This window comes from Cricetulus griseus, assembly GCF_003668045.3.
Source record: "Cricetulus griseus strain 17A/GY chromosome 1 unlocalized genomic scaffold, alternate assembly CriGri-PICRH-1.0 chr1_1, whole genome shotgun sequence".
In the NCBI taxonomy this organism is placed as follows: domain Eukaryota; kingdom Metazoa; phylum Chordata; class Mammalia; order Rodentia; family Cricetidae; genus Cricetulus; species Cricetulus griseus.
The window spans coordinates 252,806,922-252,813,852 of record NW_023276807.1 but is presented as its reverse complement, the minus strand read 5'-3'; the positions used below and the strand labels follow the sequence as shown (position 1 = coordinate 252,813,852).

Genomic DNA, 6,931 nt, shown 5'->3' with positions numbered 1-6,931 from the left:
CACTACAGCAAGGTTCCTAGCCCATGTATGCATCATTTCAAGGCACAAAGCTATATTACGGAAATAAGACAAGAGAGTGTGGATGTGTATGTAAGAAGCTAGACACGCATAAGTAAGAAACATCAAATTCCTTTCTCCATACACCTTGAAGATCCTTCTATTTCATTTTGGTTTATGTATCTGCTGACATTTTAGAAATCAAAGCCAAAAGCAATTCATCCAAGAAGCAGCTCAAGGCAGATACCTGTTTCCAAACTCAAACTTGTGTTTTAATTTTTAGTCAAGAAAGAGTGGCATATAGTGACTACAGCTAGACAATGATTTTACTGCAACCTTAGAGTCAGAATAACCTAGGTATTTTGTTGAGAATTCATTTCCTTTGGATCCTTGGTCAGCACAATCCTGTTCTCAACTTACACCTGAGGTGAAACAAATACGCATTCATTTTGAGTTGGCCTCATAAAATTCCTAATGTTTAGTCTGGATCTATAACTAAATCCTACGTACAAATTTTCCATTTCATGAAGGCTGAGAAAGAAATGTTAATAAAAAACAGGCAGAGACAATACATGGCATAGTTTTCATTCTAGACATTGCTGTTATATGTTGTGAGCTGATTTCAGATGATGATGAAGGAAAGTGTTTCTTGGGTTGCTCCCATCTGTCTTCTTAAGCTCTTTAGCTTTCCTGTGCTACATACAGGCAAATATTTACCCTGTATGTCTCTTTTCTCCCCTCTAGCCCCAAAGGTGACTTCTTTGTAGGCATTGCCTGGTAGTTAATGACTGGCTACTTTAAGGGCCTTGGGCTTTGCCTCTGGCCCTTAACCAGCATCTCGTTAACTGGCAAGATGTGTTTCCCCTTTGTTTCTTACTTTTTTATATTCTTAATAGAACAGAAGGTACCTTGGCAGAGGCAGACAATGTTACCCTTTCAGCATCTCATTTGTAAATAACCCTGTTATGAGTAATAGGAAGTGATCCAGCTGGTTGTAAAAAGACACACGTTTAATGGGCAACTCCTGGTGGACTAATGGTTTTGCTGGAAAAAACATTGCACCTGCAGGACACATTGCTCCTGTGTTTGTTCTGAACATAATGAGCCTGCGTTCAGGCAGAGATGTGCACACGCCTCTCTGGGAGTTATAAACCTTGAAATATACAAAGGGAAAATTTTGAAAAACAAATCTAGCACATTTTTCTCCCTAGAGGCAAGCACTATTCTGTCAGAGCATCATTCTTTCTTACAGTTCAGTAATTCCAGGTGCTGGCTAGAGAGCTTTTATACACAGTGTAATACCTCTTTAAAAATTTACGCAGGGCCCATACAATTTATGAATATAGTGTGGGAATATGGCCATTGTTACCTTTTATAGTCATTACCTTTCTGCCTTTCTCTGACACTTGAAGAGTATATTGAATATCACAGCTTATGGCATTTATTTAATCAAAATTCAGTTGCTTTTTAATGGGAAGTCCTAATGTTTTATGCTTATTTAATGCAACTGAATAAATGTTTCTGGGGCAATTACCACAGTGATGTATTTATTTCATATAGAGCTAATATCCTTGAAGCCAGGTTCTATGTCTATATTGTTATCTTATTGTCACATCACAGCTCTGTGACTGCTGTCAGCTACTATAACATGGTAGTTAAGGACACTAGTGCAATTGATAAAAATGACAGAATCTCTAGTTTGGTGGCTTGAGAAAGTAACAGCTTTTCTGTGTCTTGTTTGTTGTTTTGTTTTGTTTTATTTGTAGATTTTGAGAAGCTACAGCATCTACTTCAAGATCACATGAGTAGGAAGGAAGCTTCCAGGTGAGAGTTCTGGTTTGATTTCTCCATGACCTATGATTTTGTATCTTTAGCAGTATGGTCTCATCAAGTTCTAGGTTACAAAGAACAATTGCAACAGCCAGCAATCTACTTATACCTGTTACTGGGCTTTCTGCTTGGTAGATTTTAAAGAGTTATTGGCCTTATCATATGAAGGATAAGTTTATACTGAATATCTGATTTTTCTCATCCTGGTCCCTTTCTTTGACAATTCCTGACAAACAATCACAGTTGAAAGTTTCCTGGAAAACAAATGGGTTCCTAAAAACAGATTCTATCATCATCATACATACTATTATAAAAATCAAAATTCATTCATTGTAATGAAGATACTGAGCTTCATTGAGAATTTTGCAGTAATTTTAAGTTAAGCATCTTGAAGGTTGCATGGCTGATCTCTCTCAACTTCCATACCCGTGTACTCAATGAATGACATTTGATCCATTATCTACCAGAATTAAGACTTTTCACACCTCTGAAATCTCTGTAAATCTAAGATGAAAACTAGTCTTTAGGGGCTTACTCCAATCTTAGATCATTTTGCTTGGGCATTTGGGGGAAAGAAAATGATTCAGAGTGATAAAAAAAAAAACAAATTCTTTCATGACAATGTAGGTGGTAATCTTGTCTAGAAAAATGACTTGTGGCTAAGATTGATCTGTGGTAAGTATTTCAAGGACCTAATCTCTGGGGCTTTTCTTGGAGCCACTGTTGCTAGTGTTTTGCTCTTGCTGTTGGCCATGGCCCTTCCTTCCCCAAAGGATGAATTCCTTGCTGTTTTTCTGGAACTTAAATTTCAGATACAGTTATAATTGTACTCTTTATTTTATACTTTCTTTTGTTCTGTCTCATTAAATCAAATCTTGATGTTAAATTTGTCCTAAGACACTTGTCTTAGTCCCCTTATCATTGGTCTATTTAGTATGTTTCCTTATAATTGTAAAAACTTTCTGGAGTGTTAGTGTATAGTTTAAATTTAAGGAAGTCCACATATTTTAATGGAAATATATATTATGCTTATTTCTATTTTTCATAATCAAATAACAGATATAAAGGTACTATTTCAAGATTATCCTTCCAACAGTTTCAGAATTTCAAATTTAGGACTATAAAGCATGCTGCATTTGAAGGGTCACAGTTATAATCTTAGCTCACATTGTGTGCCTTTGTGCCAAAAGATAATTTTATTTCCATTTAAACTACAGTGTTAAGAACTACAAGGTAAATTGTTTACTCACAATAGTTATATGTTAATTATAGACAGCAGTAGAGTGCCAAACTGAAGAAAAGACTGATTCATGGCAAAAGGCGACTGAAAATATGAAAAGGAATGCAGCATCCACGTCTTCAAATGTTCCCCATTTAGTTAATTTATCATTAGAAAAAAACACAAATAAAACACAGCCAGCTTTGCCTAATGGACATCGTGATAATAAATTAATTCTTACTGAGTGTATTTTATTCTGTCATTTTCAGAGGGAAATGCACCAACCCAAGATTCTTAAATAACCATAATTAGATTACTTTCTCCACCTTTCTAACAAGCCTTTTGAAACAGAGGCCTTCAGAAGTGATGGGAATGGGGCAGAGGCATGGTCCCCAAAGAGAAGGCTCTCTCTAGGTGCCTTTTTACAAGAGTTCAGGGGAACTGGGTAATTGGCACAAAGCCACATGATTCAGGAAGTTGCTGTGATCACTCCTGGCTCCTCAAACAAACACTTTTCTTTCTCCTCATTGGGACAAACTGAAATTTCCAACAGTGGTGAACAAGACCTCTTTCATCCCTGAGGCTTTGCCTAGGCAAAGAGCCAGTACTCCTGACATGACTGAGGCCTCTTGTCTGATGTCCCCCAGTTGCTGGATGAAACTCTGCTTTGAAATAACTGCAAGAAGCAGGATAAGAAGTGCCAGTGCTGGGCCTGTCACAGGGGGAGCTGTTTTTTTCTTTTTTCCACCTCTCTGTGCTGAATACCTGAACTTTTTTTGCAAAGAGAACAAGGGTTTTCTGCTCACTGGGAGGGTGGATGTGGGGATTTCGCCATCATACTTGTGAGATGCCCTCAGTGTGGCCCTGTCCAAGAATACCACAGATGGAGGATGGGGCTTTCATCACTGTGTTAATTGGGGATCAGGTGGTGTGGTTCCTGAAGGAGGCAAACATAAAAATCAGTGTCCATCGAAGCTGTCAGCAAGGCATATATGCAACCTTCAGCTTTGACCTTGCATGAAAACAGCATTGACTCTATTTCAAGATGTATTAGAAAATTAAGATCTCTGAGCCTAGTGCCTTGTAAGTCGGATATCATTTTTTTTTAAAACCTTCTTTATGGGTGCTCTGCCTCCCCCAACACATGAATATTTTCTCCCAACTATATGGCAAAAGCACATTAAAGCTTCGGAGAGTTGCTCTTATGTGATCCCAATTATAAGATGATCATCTTCTTTACAGTTTGCTTTTGTTTTCCTAATTATAATAAACAGCAAGCAAGCCTGTTCAAATTTATCTTAATAAATACATTTAACCCATAGCCATTTCTATATGGATTTGGGCCAGTACTTTAATAGATAGCTTAGATGTCCAAGAGCCAGCCACGAGTGCTTTGGTCTTGGTAATTATTGTCCACACTGTCTGAATTTGTTATGTAATTACTTAATATTCTGTTTCATTTTGACTGTTTACACTTGGCCTTTGAGCACTTGGCATTTCTCTCACAGGAAAGAATTAACAAACACATCCCTTGGCTGATAAATGTCCCAGCACATGACGGTGTGAATCCTAATTAGACAATCTCACATCTCTAGTACATTAGGGTCAAGAGCTCCCAAGTATCAGAACAGTGTGTTTATCTTATTAATATATTCAGCTTTGGAATTGATTATTGTAATAATAACCTTTTTGTAAAAAAATTAGGGCAATTAAATTCGCAGGGTTTCCTTTTTATGTTGTGTAAATATTATTTTTTTAAAAATGGAAGTTAATTTAAAATGAATCTTTTGGGGCCTTGGTTTTCTAAAACATGTGGCTCTAAAAGAGGCAGTTCTATGGGAAAGGAATAGTGTCAGAATTGCTACATTGTAAAATGAGGTACGTCAAGGCTTATGTTAGTGGGAAATCAGCTTTGTTATAAACACCCCTATCCCTCAGAGGATTGTCTTGATATTGTCTTTCCTTTCTCTGGACTGCAGATTCTCTCTTTCCTTTCTTCCTTTTGTCCTTCCTTGCTTTCCCTTCCTCCCTCCCTCCCTCCCTTCCTCCCTCCCTTCCTTCCCTTTTAATAGACTTTCATGTAGCTGAGGTTACCTCCAGTCTCACTGTGTTGCTTAAACTGGTCCTGAATTCCCAATCCTCTGGTCTTGACCTCTTGAGTATTGTGATTACAGTTATGTAATCATGACTTACTCCTTTAAATTTAATTCAATTTAAATGTTTGGGCTAGTGATGTTCTTGTATAGGTTTTCTAAGCACTTGGCTTACATGTGTGTAGCACCACACAAGTCTTTACCTTCCATTTCTTTTAAAATTAAAATAAATTATGTACTTTATATGTAAGGGTGTTTCTACTGTATGTATGTCTTTGTACCACATGTGTGGCTGGTGCCCTGGAAAGCAAAAAGAGGACCTAGAATGGCAGTCACAGATGGCTATGAGTCGCCACGTGAATGCTGGGAACTAAATGCAGGAAGAAACAGCCAGTGCTGTTAACCCTAGAACCATCTATCTGGCTTCCTTCCATTTCCAAGTTTTGATTGTTCTACTGATATTTGAAAAATTAGAGTAGAAAATTACCTGGCTGAATGGTTTTTATGTAGATTTATCTTGTGGTAAACAAAAGCATCTGTAATTCAGTTTGTGGTCTGCATCTGCGTGTGTTTACAGTTGATCATCAGGTGTTTACCATTTGCTATATTCAGCTTTTTACACTGGTTGCTGTTGAGCAAAACAATGGATTAGCATTCATCTTGTGGATAGCTGGCTCTTATCACTTGACAGTGCAGAGTGAGGACTGTCTGAGGTAGGCAGCAGCTCAATAACACAGGAATTTAAAGGAATTTGAACTGCAAAAAATCAATAAAAAACAGAATTTAATTATAGTGCAAAAGATGAAAGAATATCCACAAGACTATACTTGCATAAATATGATTGGATAATTAAATGAAACAGGACAATTATCCATAACTTAGAGAATTATTCTAAATATGTGTAACTATATCTTCAGAAGATGGGATTTAACTCTTTGCCCATGGATTGTAATGTGTGCTTAGTGACTGGCTGTTTTACTGTTGTAATAAAACACTCTGACCAAAAGCAAGATGAGAAGAAAAGGGTTTATTTTTGAATTTTACTTTCCAGTCACTATTTTTGAGGGAAGTCAAGGCAAAAACTCAAGTCAGGAAACTAAAGGAAGAGCTGCTTGCTATCACAAACAGTAGAAACTCCAACTTACCCGAGAACTGATCCATAACTAAGGAAACAGAGCAAAGACCATGGAAGCAGGCTGCTTGATGGATGGCTCAGGCCCAATCAGAGACTCCTCATCATGCTCAGCTAGCTTTTTTACACAGTCCTGGACCAAACCTCTGACTAAACCACATAATGGGTTTAAAGCTTTCCATGTCTTGTGAATACTGGAGGAACTGAGGGAAACATTTTCCAAGTTGTTTCTGCAAGTTTCTCTCAAATAAAAATTTATTCCAAACTAAAATATTTATTGAAAATTATTTTTCTTTCTTTGCTGTTTTTGATATCATTATTAAATTATAACATTTCTCTTTTCTCCCCCTAGACCCTACCATATATCCTTCTCCAATTCTTCTTTAAATTCATGGTCTTTTTTATTAATTGTTATTGCATGCATATATGTATTTGTATATACATATATATTGCTAAATATAATATGTTAGGTCCATTGCACAGATATGTGCAACTATGAGTTTCTGATATTGAGAGGAGCAAAAGATCAGTATAATAAGTGGGGTTTTCTTTAGTGAGGCACATGATGAAGGGACTTGAGGCTCTCTTACTGCTCTCTTTAAAACACAAGCTTGTTTTCTCCCAATCACCCTCTCCCCACCATTCTATTGACTAAGAATT

The 6,931-nt window shown here is 37.0% G+C and overlaps 1 long non-coding RNA gene across 1 annotated transcript; it reads left to right on the top strand.

Annotated features, from left to right (window-relative positions):
- Positions 1-1,768: 1,768 nt before the first annotated feature.
- LOC107980062 lies at positions 1,769-3,261 on the top strand. The gene is made up of 2 exons (XR_004772357.1): positions 1,769-1,821; positions 3,100-3,261. It is a non-coding gene; the product is annotated as an uncharacterized LOC107980062 (long non-coding RNA).
- Positions 3,262-6,931: the final 3,670 nt, after the last annotated feature.